Source organism: Suricata suricatta, chromosome 5 (assembly GCF_006229205.1).
Source record: "Suricata suricatta isolate VVHF042 chromosome 5, meerkat_22Aug2017_6uvM2_HiC, whole genome shotgun sequence".
Taxonomy (NCBI): domain Eukaryota; kingdom Metazoa; phylum Chordata; class Mammalia; order Carnivora; family Herpestidae; genus Suricata; species Suricata suricatta.
In genome coordinates this window covers 77,546,421-77,559,763 of record NC_043704.1, presented here as the reverse complement: position 1 = coordinate 77,559,763, position 13,343 = coordinate 77,546,421, and the positions used below count along the sequence as shown (strand labels likewise).

Here is a 13,343-nt window from a genome sequence, read left to right as displayed (position 1 = left end):
CAAAAGTATATTGTCTGCAGTGATGTGAGCTTCATTTTGGTGTCTTTTGTCTATCAAAATTATTTTTTGTGTTTAGGAAAGATATCATTTATCTATACATTAAAAAACACAGTTCTCTATCGTATCTATATCATCCTCCCAAGAACACTGAAGAGCTCTTAATGGATATTATTCAAAGCTTTTCTCACCACACCCTCTTTAAGAGATAGAAAGAGAGCACATATTTTAACATCTCAGTTTTGTACCTTCACTGTGCAGCTCTGAGCTGTCAGCACAGAGCCTGATGTGGGCTTGAACTCACGAACCACAAGCTTGAGCTGAAGTTCAATGTGAACCAACTGAGCCACCTAGAACCCCAAATGAGTATTTTAAATGTGGAATTTATAAATTTTCTATAACTTTCATTAAAAATGTTTTTATTTATTTTGATAGAGAGAGAGAGAGAGAGAGAGAACAGGTGTATGAGCAGGGGAGAGTCAGAGAGAGAGAAAGAGAGAGAATCCCAAGCAGGCTCCATGCTGTCAGTGCAGAGCCCAGCACAGGGCTGGGCATGAGAGCATGACCCAAGCTGAAATCAAGAGTCAGAGGCTTTAATGACTGAGCCATCCAGATCCCCCACTATCTCATCCATTGTGAGAAGCACTCAAACTTTAGCAGCTGGGAGGCTTCTAGCCCTCATGCTGCTGTCAGTAATTGGCTTTTTGCTGATGGATGGACAACTTCACCCTCAGAGTCTTATTTTCCTTATGTGTAAAAGCAGGGAATTGGACCGGCTAATAACTCAGTCCCTTCATCCTTTGTAATAGATAAACCGCCGAACCATGCTTCTGAATTCAGTCTTGCTGTGACTTCTTTTGTATCTTCATGTGGCTTTGATGGGACCACACCAGGGCCACATATATTTTCCAGAACCATTAGTGAAAACACATATAAACCAATGTGCCCTGTTCAAAACACATGACAAAACCTGTTCTAAATAATAACTATGTGGCACGGAATCTAAAGAGTTGGTGACTGTCTTTCTTTCCTTTCTATTCTCCAGGGCAAAGGGGATGGGAGCCTTGCAAAAATCAGTACACAAGTACAACATTTTCATATTTGAAAAAATGAGTACTTTCTCATCAGCGCTTTTTGTGGAGGCTAGGTGGGCGGTGAGGGATTGTACTGAAGACTAGTCATGAATATGAACATGAGCTGGATGGAGAAGGAGGAACTAAATCCCCCAATCCTCCTTCAGTGTGCTACCTCCATCTGCCTCCTGAGCCCGGAGGCAGTGTTCCTTCCAAACAACGACTTGCCTAACCAGTTCATTGGAATGTCTTTCTACACACTGTATCCTCATTCAGATTTCTTCTGAAAATGAGCCTTTCTAAAAGTATAAGTCATGTCTCACACACACACACACACACACACACACAGCAACAACAAAAACAACAAAACACAGTGGTAAATGTTACACTTAAAAATCTTTTCTTTCGCTTAAAAAAATGCACAAACAAACCTACCCACCCCACCTTGACACAACAACAAGAATAACAATTAGGAAAACAGTTTCCTTGCACCTTTTAAAGAGAAGGCTTTTTCTCTTGGTTGTGTCTGTTCTTTGGGGTGACAGGAATTAAGCTTTCTTGATGTAATCTTTCCTGCTTGCTACATGCACGCCTTGTCGATCCCTTGTCTTGCAGCCTAGGGGGGAGTTTATGAAAATATTAAGTATATGTTCTCCTAGCTGGCCTTTTAAAATTAACAAATAATAAAGTGTGAGGCAAAAGATATGAACTGCAGGTTGACACACATTTCAGCCATGCAACAAAATGGTTTCATACAAACATATATAAAGGTCTCAATCTATGACAGAAATGTTAAGTGTGTACTTCAAAAGGTTTCTTCATTATATAATGGCAATAACCGAAGTATCAGTGGGTTTCTTTTTTAATTTTTTTTTCTTTTTTTGACGTGGTTGCTCATCTAGGTCATACTAAAAGATCTTATGTGGTAATGACTCCCATTATATCTTCTTCTTCTGGTTGTATACAGTTCTTAAGTAGATAGGGACAGTTGGTGATAGTTTCAGTTGGAGGGGGAGATTACCAATATCTTAATTTATGCTGTGGTAATGGGATGTTCTTCAGAGTATTACAGAAATTCAATTTCTTGCTTTATCTGGTGAAAGTCTCAATGGTGAAGAATAACACAGGCATTTAATATTTTGTGGTTTTGTTTTTGAAGGAATTCCAAGAATCAGTTGAGGTTTGACAAATTTGAAGTTTGGTTTCAATTTCAAATTATTCTCTGTCACAACAGAACGAAACTAGCCTTATTAATCTCTCCAGAGTTTCAGCTAAAGAGTACCTTGTGGATGGAAACCCATGAATCTCAACTTTTACCAAGCAAAGTGTAGGATGCTACATTGTCTGATAGATGATAGAATCAAGCCATTACCTTATGACTGAATTACAAAGAAAGAAACTCTTGGTTCGAACATTCCAATTTTGTATAGTCTGTACAAAAATAGGCTATTATGCAGAGCAAAAGGTGCTGCCATAAATGTTTGGAAACTTAAGTTCTGATCCTGAATTCTACACCATGTAGCTGAGTGACCTGACACACATCACTAAAACTCTCTACAAAATAGATAACTGATATTCAAATCTAGACATCCTGATACCTAAATTTTAGTATCAAAGTTTTCCTAGGATAACCCATAAAAGTGCAATCTCATGTAGTATGCCAACACATAAAACAAAGCAAGTAGTATTTTATTGTTGGAGATTTATTCCAAGGGCTAAGTACTTTGAACTCTGTTTAAATATTCTGGGTGTTAACTAACCCTGTCTAAGCATTAGGTTTGTTGTCTTTTTTTTTCTTTTTTAACATGGGATTAATGTGATTATTGCAAAAATGAAATGAGATAGTAAATAGAGATTATCACAATACTATTGCTCAATATTTTTTAATATTTATTTTTTTAGGCCAGTCATGCAACACAATGGGTTGTTTTAAATAAACAAAACTTAAGAGGTGGTTTTATATAGATGTTACAATGTTTTATCAGTTTTAAGATCCAGATCTTTCTTTTGGTATAACTTTTATTATTATGTAATTATTTCTTTAAAAATTTTTTTGAATCATAAAGATTATAAGTAGTTGCAAATTATTTTTAACTTTCTTTAAAATTTCTAGATAATTGTTCATCAGATTTCTCCAAATCCAGACAGACCAATAGCAAATATAACATAAGATATGTATATATTATATTATAGTCAAAGCATTATTATCAAGCAATGAATTTCATTCCTTAAGAAATTCTGGCCCCAAATCCCCAATGTACCATCTGCATTAGAACTAACTATGATGTAATTGCACCTACTGTACAATAAGAGGTGACTTGTCATTGTTTGGTTGACTCAGCTATAGGCTGTGACAAGGACATGTATTAAATATAAGTTGGCATTTGTACTATGGATGCCATAGTGAACGTTCAAGTAGATTCAAGTGCAGGTAATGGATGAAACCCAGGCCTAGAGAAAACAAGCACACACATACACACTGGTGGACAACTTCCTAGTCTGTGACATGATGAGAAGTAGGAGCATGTGCACAGAGATGCCCAGAGAAGCTTCATGCCATGGTCAGCACGAAAGCAAGCTCATTTGGCTGCAAAAATCTTGTTCAAAGCCCATGTCTACTACTTAGTTATGTGACTTACAGCAAGTTATTTCATCGCTCTATGCTTCTTTCCTTCATTTGTAAAATGTGAATTATAATGGCATGTCCCTCATAGGTTAATATGAATACAAAATCATAACTAAAACTCATTATGTTAAAGCACTAAGAATCATGTGTAGCCTTAAGAAGTGGGAAAAAATGCTCACTGTTGTTGTTTTCTGATTCTATTGGTACATGTGTATATTTTTTTAAGTGAATTTCTTTATTTTGAGAAAGAGAGAGAGAGAGAGTGAGTGAGCAGGGAAGGGGAAAAGAGAGAGGGGGGAAGAGAGAATCCCAAGCAGGCTCCTAACTGTCAGTGTGGAGCCCGATGTGGGGCTCAAACTCACCAAGTGTGAGATCATGACCTGAGCCAAAATCAAGAATTGAATATTTAGCTGACTGAGCCACCCAGGCACCCCATGTGTATATATTTTTTTAATGTTTAAAATTAAAGGTATTATATTATGTCTGCCATCCTCCAAAACTTTCATTCTATGTGATGATCAAATTGAATAGAAGAGTAGAAGTGTATTCTGGGTAAAAAGAAAAGTGAAATTTTATTTCAAGAAGTGTTATCTCTAGTCAGTCCCTTTGAGAATATTGTATGTAAGCCAATACTAAGGATGTCGTGATTGTGTCTGTCTATTTTACCAGTGATTTATGTCTGACTAACCAGCTTTACCATCTATTTGGGTTAGAGATTATGTGCCCAGTGGATGGTGGCTTGATCCTTGCTTTGTATTTTACCACTTAGGTAGTGTTCATTTGAAGCATAATAACTTGTTTAGACTTACCTAAATAAGTTATGTGGTCTTTGAGTATAAATATGATTATAATAAATATATACTACAAATGATTTCTATATTAAATATATTTATACATTAGGGATGTATCCAAAGAGAAATTAAAAATGTTTAATGACTACACCTGTTTAGACATTCAAACATGCTATCCTTCACAGTGGCCACGTTGGGTAATTTCATGCTGGACCTTCTCCCTGTCACTCACCTTCAGGGAATGCTGATCAGGAACATCAGAAAATATATGTCCTTATTTTAATGCCATTTGTTTTCTCAACCAGAATCATCTCATTGTTGGATCACTCACTTTATACACTAAATTTGGCAGTGCTAAATACATTTTTGGTTTTCTTAAAGGCTGAAAATTTGGCACCATTGATTTTATTCCCGTAACATGTCCCAAACTGATTTATACATGATGACAGATTGTTTACGAAGCTTGAAGCTCCACAAAAACAGGAATCATTACTTTCTTTTCTATAAAACACATTACAATGCCTGGCCTTATAACCAGCTTAGCAAATGTTTGTTGGTTTGCAGGGCCAGTGGGCTCATCTCTTTAACCATATACTGAGCTCCCTAAAAAAACAGTACGGTCTGAATCTTTGAGTGCTCCGTGGAGCCTTAACGACAGTGCATAATCATTCTATCTGCTATTGTCTTGAGAGAAGTTTTGAAAACTACACACAGTCCCTCCTACAATTTCTTGTCCATCCTGGATCCTCATTGGATTTTTTTGGTGCCATTTCCATATGTCATTTACTGCTCTTTTTGTTCATCTAGAACGTGTACATATTAATTTAAAATGCTTCTTTGACATCACTTAAGCAATTTGCAATAGAATCAGGCAACAGAAGTAGGGGCATTTGGGGAGTTATCAAAAAGTATTGTGCCTGGAAGGCTGTTCTTTTTTCTTTGAAGAACATTTTTTTTCTCTGTGTTCATGTGAATTTGAAGAGGCTAATCCAAGTCCTCTCTAAAGATGGTTAGGCAGGACAAAATGTTTAATGTTGCAAGTTGTCTCTCGAAATTAGTCTGTCACTTCTACTGTATAAATCATGTTCTATGTCAGAGGTTTTTGTTTGAATGAATCAAAGCTAATTGCAGTATGGATTTAGAAAATGATACCTATACATCAAAAACAAATACATAAAATATTTTCTGTTTGAATAACCCCCCAAGGTTTAAAAAAGTTATTTTATGCTCATTATCACTCTTGATCTTCACAAAAGCATGAAATGTACATCTCACGCCATTATAAGTACATTAAGTCTTTGGATTATTATTTTTTGGTAATTAAATGTTATTAAAAGCAATTGAACTTCACTAGTGAACAGGTATGTATTATATCTAAATAGAAGTCACCTGGAGTGCCTGAGTGGCTCAGGCCATGATGAAGTCATGATCTCACATCTAAGTTCAAGTCCCGCTTCATGCTCTGTGCTAACACCTCAGAGCCTAGCGCCTGCTTCCGTTTGTTTTTGTGTCTCCCTCTCTCTCTGCCCCTCCCCCGGTAACACTCTGTCTCTCCCAAAAATAAATAAACATTACAAAATTAGAAAAAAATAAAAGGCACCTATAATATTTTATACTGTTAAATAAATGAAAATATGGCTCTTGTTTGGAGCTCCAAATTGAAAGAATTGAATCCCAAAGATACAGCTCTTTTAGATTGTTTCATACGTTACCTGCACATGATTTTTATAATGAAATTAACAATGAAAGATATTTTCAGCATTGATCACCTGTTTGGCCTTGAAGGAATCCTTACTTTCTTTAATTACTCAGGACTGTCTTCTCTATTACAGATTCTTCTTTAGACTTCCTGAGGTGAATATTTGGGCATACTCAGTAGTATCAGCACCACTTAGGACTGAATAAAGGTTTGTTTGGTTGATTGCTTCATTATCAGAGAGTGAGATCTTGGCTCTAATTCAACTAAAACAGAAAACGTCTGGGCATTGTCTGCTAACGTTGATCAGTGGGTCAGTTCTCATCAACATTCAGCAAATTTATTGATTGATCTACTTAAAGTGCGTTGAACCTTTGTCTGTCTAAGACCCTGTTAATATTTGTATGCCCAACCTAATGGTTATAATTGGGATATTATCCTCAGTAGGACATGACAGGGTATCAGACATCTTGTTTACTGAGGATGGCAAAATGATAAATTGTACTTTTGTTTACATGGCTAATTGTAAGGATTTGGAAACACTCCTTTGATGTACTAAGAACAGCTAATAAAGACAGTTAAATGAACCTTTATAATGAATCTAGGAGTTCAAGTCAGGTAGGAGTTCAGCACAGTCTGCTAATTTGCTTCTTGTCCCTGACCCAAACTATTATGTATTGTTTCTCAAACACAACACCTATTTTGAATATAATGGCAAGCCAGCTTGTTTTTCTTTCTAACCTAACACCATAGGCACTCTTAGAATGTGGGTGCTAGAACCAGCTTTAGAGATCATCTAGTAGCTAATATCGTTTTACAATAAAGGAACCAAAGCTCAGAGAAGTGAAGCAATAAACTATGGATTGCCTATCCAGTTGGTGAAGGAGCCAGCCCAGCATTCAGTTTTCCTGATTATTTGCACTATACTGGGATGGTGTCTTTAAAAAAAAATAAGGGCCTTTGTATCATCTCTTGAAATGAACTCTTTATTTCACCAATCTGTATGTACCAACTCGAGACTGTCAAATTTTTTGGATACTGTTAAATAGTTGCGCTCACATTGTCATTTTGCCTAACCACAGCTTATACATATTTGGAAAAAGTACCAAGACTTTCTCTAATGTGTTTGGTGCTTACTCACTGCCAAGTTTAGTGTATAGAGGACCATGTTTGATGGAAAGGTAGATTGAATGTCTGCATCATTTTCAAGAATTGTGCTCTCAGAGCATATCACCCCCACCTCCCACATAATCTTGTCCTGCAGACTTGGTGGTGTAATGAATTAGTCTTGCTGCTTCTGGAGGGCTAAGTAGGGGATCAAATCCTCCCTTTGTAGTGAGACAAGCTGCCGGAGAAGTGATTGATATTGCAGACAGAAGTAAGACTTCAAGGAAGGAATAAGCAGATAAGTGGGGTAATAAGTAGATAATACTACTACTTTGCACTTAGTGTCTTTTATCTGAGCATCTGAAGGCAGCTGTATCCTCAGACATCAAGGCCTTTCAATGGAAAGAGAGAATGGGGTCTCTCCTTTTACTTGGTGGCCTCCTCTACAATCCATAAATCAGTGAAAAGATTTCCTAAGGAAGACCAGAGGTAACGATTTTTTTCCCCTTCTTTTCTCTGGGAAGTTAGGCCACCAGGATATGAAGCAATCTCTCTGAAAGTTATCTTGATCTTGATGCAATGTTCTTTCTGTATGCACTTTCCCCTCCAATGTTTGGATCTGAAGAAAGAAACTTCGACTGTACCAACTAAGGCATTTACTGTATTTTTTTAATCCCTTCTGATCATGTCAGGCTCACTCCCTTTGAGTAATTCTCATTCTTGCTTTTATATAACTCCTCAAAAATTTCCCTTGTAACTCTTATTTTAGGTCAAAGTCCTTAGACAGTAAATCTTTCAGACAGCTTCAGGCCATTATGGCTCCAAGAAACTATTGTGAAGTGAAGCCGTATTTAATAAGGTTGATGGACTCAGTTAGAGATCTCTTTGAGTATGCCTTCATTAATTTTGTACATCTTGTTAATTCAGACAAAGAGGGTAAGTTGCCAAGCCAAAATTGTTTCCTTTTACCAGACCATGACTCAAAATCAGAAGCCAGTTCCTAGCAGAGTTAGAGAACAATAGTGGCTGCCACGTGTTTTTGTAGGTGATTTTGCTCCTTATTTAACAGCACCTAGAATAAATTTTCTAGACATTAAATGACCAAACATAAATACTAAGAGGCATTAGAAATATTGTTGAATCATCCTCTCCAGTTTTTCTCCTAGTTTAACTGTATTATGGACTTTCCACATTTTTGTTGTTTATTTGTTTGTTTTTAATCATAGAAATCTTATGGTTAGGAGCAATCTTCAAGGTCATCAAATCCCACCACCAAAGCAGCCTAGAACTTAGTTCCATAATTACAGTATGCAAGTAACTGCATTACTTTGGGAGGGAAAGAGGACACAGATCCATCCAGTCTGTGTTACCTGAAGATCAAAAAATATCACTGGATATGGAAAAAAGCTCACTTAATTCATGACTGTTTCACATTTTATGGTTTGTCTAAGGACAAGTTTGCTTTCTTTTAACAAATAGTGTTTCCTTTAAAACAAATTTCATACTTGGCAGAAGATAAAAAAGAACTATGTATATTTAATAGTGCTCACAGCCATCTTTCACTCTGACTGAATTCTTTTGTGAGCTGATGACTCCCCAGTTGAGATAGTTAGAGATAAAATGGGAAAGGAATTGTGAGTCTGTGTGTGTATGTGTATGGGGGAAGGAGTATGATAAGGAGAATGCAGGCATTACATGTATCACTGTTTGGGCAATATTAATATACTATTAGAAATTCTAATTTCTGCTATGTTTCCCTTCCACTTATAGTTTATAAAACACTTTTTATTTTTTATCTTTTTAAGTAATCTCTACACCCAGTGTGGGACTCAAACTCACAACCCCAAGATCAAGAGTTGTATGGTCTACCAACTGAGCCAGCCAGGCACCCAATACTACTTATTTATTTATTTATTTATTTATTTATTTATTTACAGAACTTACTGTCAAGTTGGCTAACATACAGTGTGTAAAGTCTGCTCCTGATTTGGGGGTAGGTTCCTGTGATTCATCATTTACATACAACACCTAGTGCTCATCCCAACAAGTGCCCTCTTCAATTCCCATCACCCATTTTCCCCACTCTCCCATGTCCCCCACCCCATCAACCCTCAGTTTGTTCTCTGTATTTAAGAGTCTCTTACGGTTTGCCTCCCTCCCTCCCTGAAACTATTTTTTCCCTTTCTCTTTTCAAGTTCCACATATGCATGAAAACATGATATCTGTCTTTCCTTGACTGATTTATTTCACTTAGCAATAATACCCTCCAGTTCCATCCACGTTGCTACAAATGGCAGGATTAACACTATTTCTTATTGGGCAGTCCTCACAGGTACCTTGTAAGTTAAGTAATGTGGGTAGTGATAGCCTCCTGTAATAAATGTGGAAATGGAGTTTCAGGTTCTCCCTGAGCCCACAGACTTAGCAAGTATCAGAACCAGGGCTCTCTAGCGCACCTTTTGACTTGGAACCATTACTCTCCAAGCCAAGTTCAAAGTGCTTCAGTTATAGCATCAGACACAGCATATTAGTCTATTACAATGATGTGCTATATAAAATGTTAGTAAATACTGTCATCAAATATATCCTTAAGACCCATATACTTAACTGACCATTCTGAGTACAAACCTTTCTACAGAAAGAATAGAAATAAAAACTATGTATAAATAAGTCATTTGTCGTGAACTGAATCTGCTTGATTTAGCTTAACATGTAGATAAGTTTCTTACAACTACAAACTCATTCTCCCCCCAAGTCAGTCTTCTTTCTTTCTTTCTTTCTCTCTTCCTTCCTTCCTTCCTTCCTTCCTTCCTTCCTTCCTTCCTTCCTTCCTTTCTCTCTCTCTCTCTCTCTCTCTCTCTCTTCCTTCCTTTCGTCCATCTGTCCTTCCTTTCTTTCTTCCTTTCTCCATCTCAAACCCAGAAGATACTGCTCTTCTTGCTAGAGTCTAAGTTCTGTCCTTTTAGTGCAGAGTGGTGACTGCCTTCTGCACAATGGCCTAAATCTAATGTCCCTTTTTTCTTCTCCTTGTTTCCATTTAATTCTGTCTTTTATTTGTTTGAGTGTGCTGTTTGCATCCAAGCTTTTGTGAAGTGACATCCAATGTACTCAGGCACCTCTTCCATCTTTCTGAATGTCGCATGCATCTTGTCCTCAGATTTTACTGCTATGTAACTTCTCTTTTCTCACTAAAAAAAAAGTTTTATTATTTATTTTTTAGAGTGAGAGAGTCACAGCACAAACAGGGGAGGGGCAGAGAGAGAGGGGGAGACACAGAATCCAAACCGGGCTCCCAGCTCTGAGCTGTCAGCACAGAGCCTGACGCAGGAACCGCGAGATTATGACCTGAGCCGAAGTTGCCCAATTAATGGACTGAACCACCCAGGAACCCCTCCTTTCTCATTTAACTTATGTATTTCTTTTACCTTTTAAAAGGCTTGAACTTAAATCTGAAAAATGTTTTACTGGAGAGAGGCAGAGATTAATGTTTATTAATAGCTTAATGTACTTACTAGAAAAACTATCCTCATGACCAAAACTTAACTGATTTCAAGGCAGAATGGGAGATACCTCAATGGGGTACATAAAAGGTGAATCTGGTACCCCTGAAATGTAAGATGTGGTGACATATGTAAACATGTATTTCTCATAGTTAAATGCAGTGGGTAATGTAATTCCTTTCTTTTTAATTTTTTTTTTTTTTGAGAGACAGAGAGAGACAAAGCATGAATGGGGGAGGAGCAGAGAGAGGGAGGGAGACACAGATTTTGAAGCAGGCTCCAGGCTCTGAGCTGGCAGCACAGAGCCTGAGGTGGGGCTTGAACCCACGGCCCGTGAGATCATGACCTGAGCCGAAGTTGGACGCTTAACCAACTGAGCCACCCAGGCACCCTGGTAATGTAATTCTTTCCAAAAGGAATGCAGAACTGAGAATGAAGAGAGCCATTTCATGTTCACAAAATTGTTGCCAAGCATTGAGATAATTATGTTCCATTTTAGGGTTTTATGTGGTTATGCTCTAAAATGAGAAAGGTTTGGCTTTATGATTTCTAGAGTCTCTCTCTCATGTAAGGATTTTTCTGTTCTGTTCTTACCAGTGCTTAGAATTACCACTTCTGTTATCGCTACTGTCAGCCAGGCATTCTCTTTCATCTCTTATCTTTGGAATACCACGTTTCCCTCCAAGAGAAAATGGCAGAGCTCTATCTCCTTTGTGCTGTTGCTGAGGCACAAGAAGAGAAAATGGACTTCATTATGGGTGTGTCCACTTCCAGTCCTAGGAAATAATGGGAAAATAATTTATAAACAAATGCCAAATTGACTGCTAACTACTGAGATTGATAGACCTATACAAGAGTATGATGAAAAAAATGGGTCCTTACATTGGAATCCCTAAATTATCTTGAGAACATAGGCTAGCCCTTGCTGGGTTAGAGTCTTCAAAGGCTGAGGATCTATTAGGAGCACGAGTTTTGCTTTCCAGTTCTAAATGTAAATGTTAGCCCCACATGGGCAGAACATTGCACTCTCTAATTAGCCTTGCAGGTCAGTCTTTAAAGAAACAAGTGTGTAGCATCTAACAGTTTAAAAAGGCATTCTGTGCATTGTTTGCTGAAGGTCAGAGGGCAAATGCTGTTGTGACAGTTGGGTGACTTGGCAGGCACGCTTCTCTGTAGAGGATGAGACAGAGAAGAGTGGTTGAAGTTAATCTTTGGTGATAGCAATGGCAGAAGACATTACCTCTAATTCTAGAAACTTTTTGATATTCTTTCTATTCACATGAAGATTTTCCATTTTTAATCCAAGGAGTTAGAAAAATAGAGTCATAGGAAATAAGAGGTGATCTAGTTCTTACCCAAATTTTCAGGGAAGTCAAATCATAAATCATGTCTTAATGGCTTAGTTACCTTAAGTATGAGGAAGATAGAGATAATTCAAGACCACCACAGTCTTATTCTAACATGTTTCTTCCTCTTCCCTCCATCTCCCAGGTACTCCCCATGCTCACCTAACTCCATTTTATTATTCTGAATACATAATTTTATTTCTTTATCTTTTGTTCCATGCTGTTGTTTCAATTTAGGAATGTCTTATTTCTCTGTCTTCCTTCCAAATCCTGCCCAACTGTAATGAAACTAAACTCCTTATCTCCTCACAGGGAATTCATCATTGTTTGCATAGAATTGTCACTTGTAACTTAACACTTAGTATTTATTTTAATTGCAATTTTACATACATTTCATCTTGACTTTATAAACTTTATTAGTTTGTTGTTGTTATTGTTATTGTTTAGAGATGTCTCTTCCATTCTCTCATGATGTCTGAGGACAGATACTGAGTCTTCTTTGGTTTTATCATAAAATTTTGTGCAATGAAATATTCAGTTAATATTAGAAATAAAATTGTATACATGCAGATGTGTGTGAGAAGCAATAAAATAGTCTCTAGTGATTATCTCTAACATCCCTTTTAGCATTAACATACCCTAAATGGATCTATGACTTAGCCTTAGAATATAATTAAATTAACTAATGTTCATTTAAATTTAAAAAGTCTTGATTTTTATTTTTCTGTTTAGATTGTCCTGCTGGGAAGGGAGAGGAGGTAAAACTCAAGTTTGACAATTTTCTCAGTGATGTGAACCAATAAGTATCTTTGACCTGTTTCCCCCTAAAGTTAACAGTGGAGACAGAGGGGAGGTGGTCTGATGTTTGAGGATCATGCATGAATTTTAGTCTACCTACACAGTCTTCTAGCTATTGACCATGACTAAGAATTTACTATGGTTCCTAAACAAAAATTAAAATAATATGGGCCAATGAGGAATAAGTTTGGAGAGAAGATGCTGAATCTGTCTTTTAAAGGGATGCTCAGACCGAAGCATCAGGGTCCTCCTTCGGCCGTAATCTCACTCAGATTCAGGATACACCACTTACACTGTCATTGACTCAGCCCTTCAACATTAGCTTAAAATCCTTGCCATGAAGAAAATCTATCCCAATTATAAAACTCAGTGAATAAAAAGGAATAATTAAGAGAAGAGAGATAAGGTT

At 37.1% G+C, this 13,343-nt stretch overlaps 1 protein-coding gene and 1 long non-coding RNA gene across 5 annotated transcripts in view; one reads left to right on the top strand and one right to left on the bottom strand.

The window, feature by feature from the left end:
- TP63 (tumor protein p63) overlaps nucleotides 1-13,343 on the top strand; it is a 222,147-nt gene that overhangs the window by 100,426 nt on the left and 108,378 nt on the right. The window lies entirely within an intron of this gene.
- Nucleotides 1,481-13,343, bottom strand: part of LOC115291893 — a 39,380-nt gene continuing 27,517 nt past the window's right edge. The window contains exons 3-4 of the long non-coding RNA XR_003908712.1: nucleotides 11,385-11,566; nucleotides 1,481-1,686 (exon numbers count right to left, since the gene is read on the bottom strand). This is a non-coding gene — a long non-coding RNA (uncharacterized LOC115291893). The remainder of the gene's footprint in view (nucleotides 1,687-11,384; nucleotides 11,567-13,343) is intronic.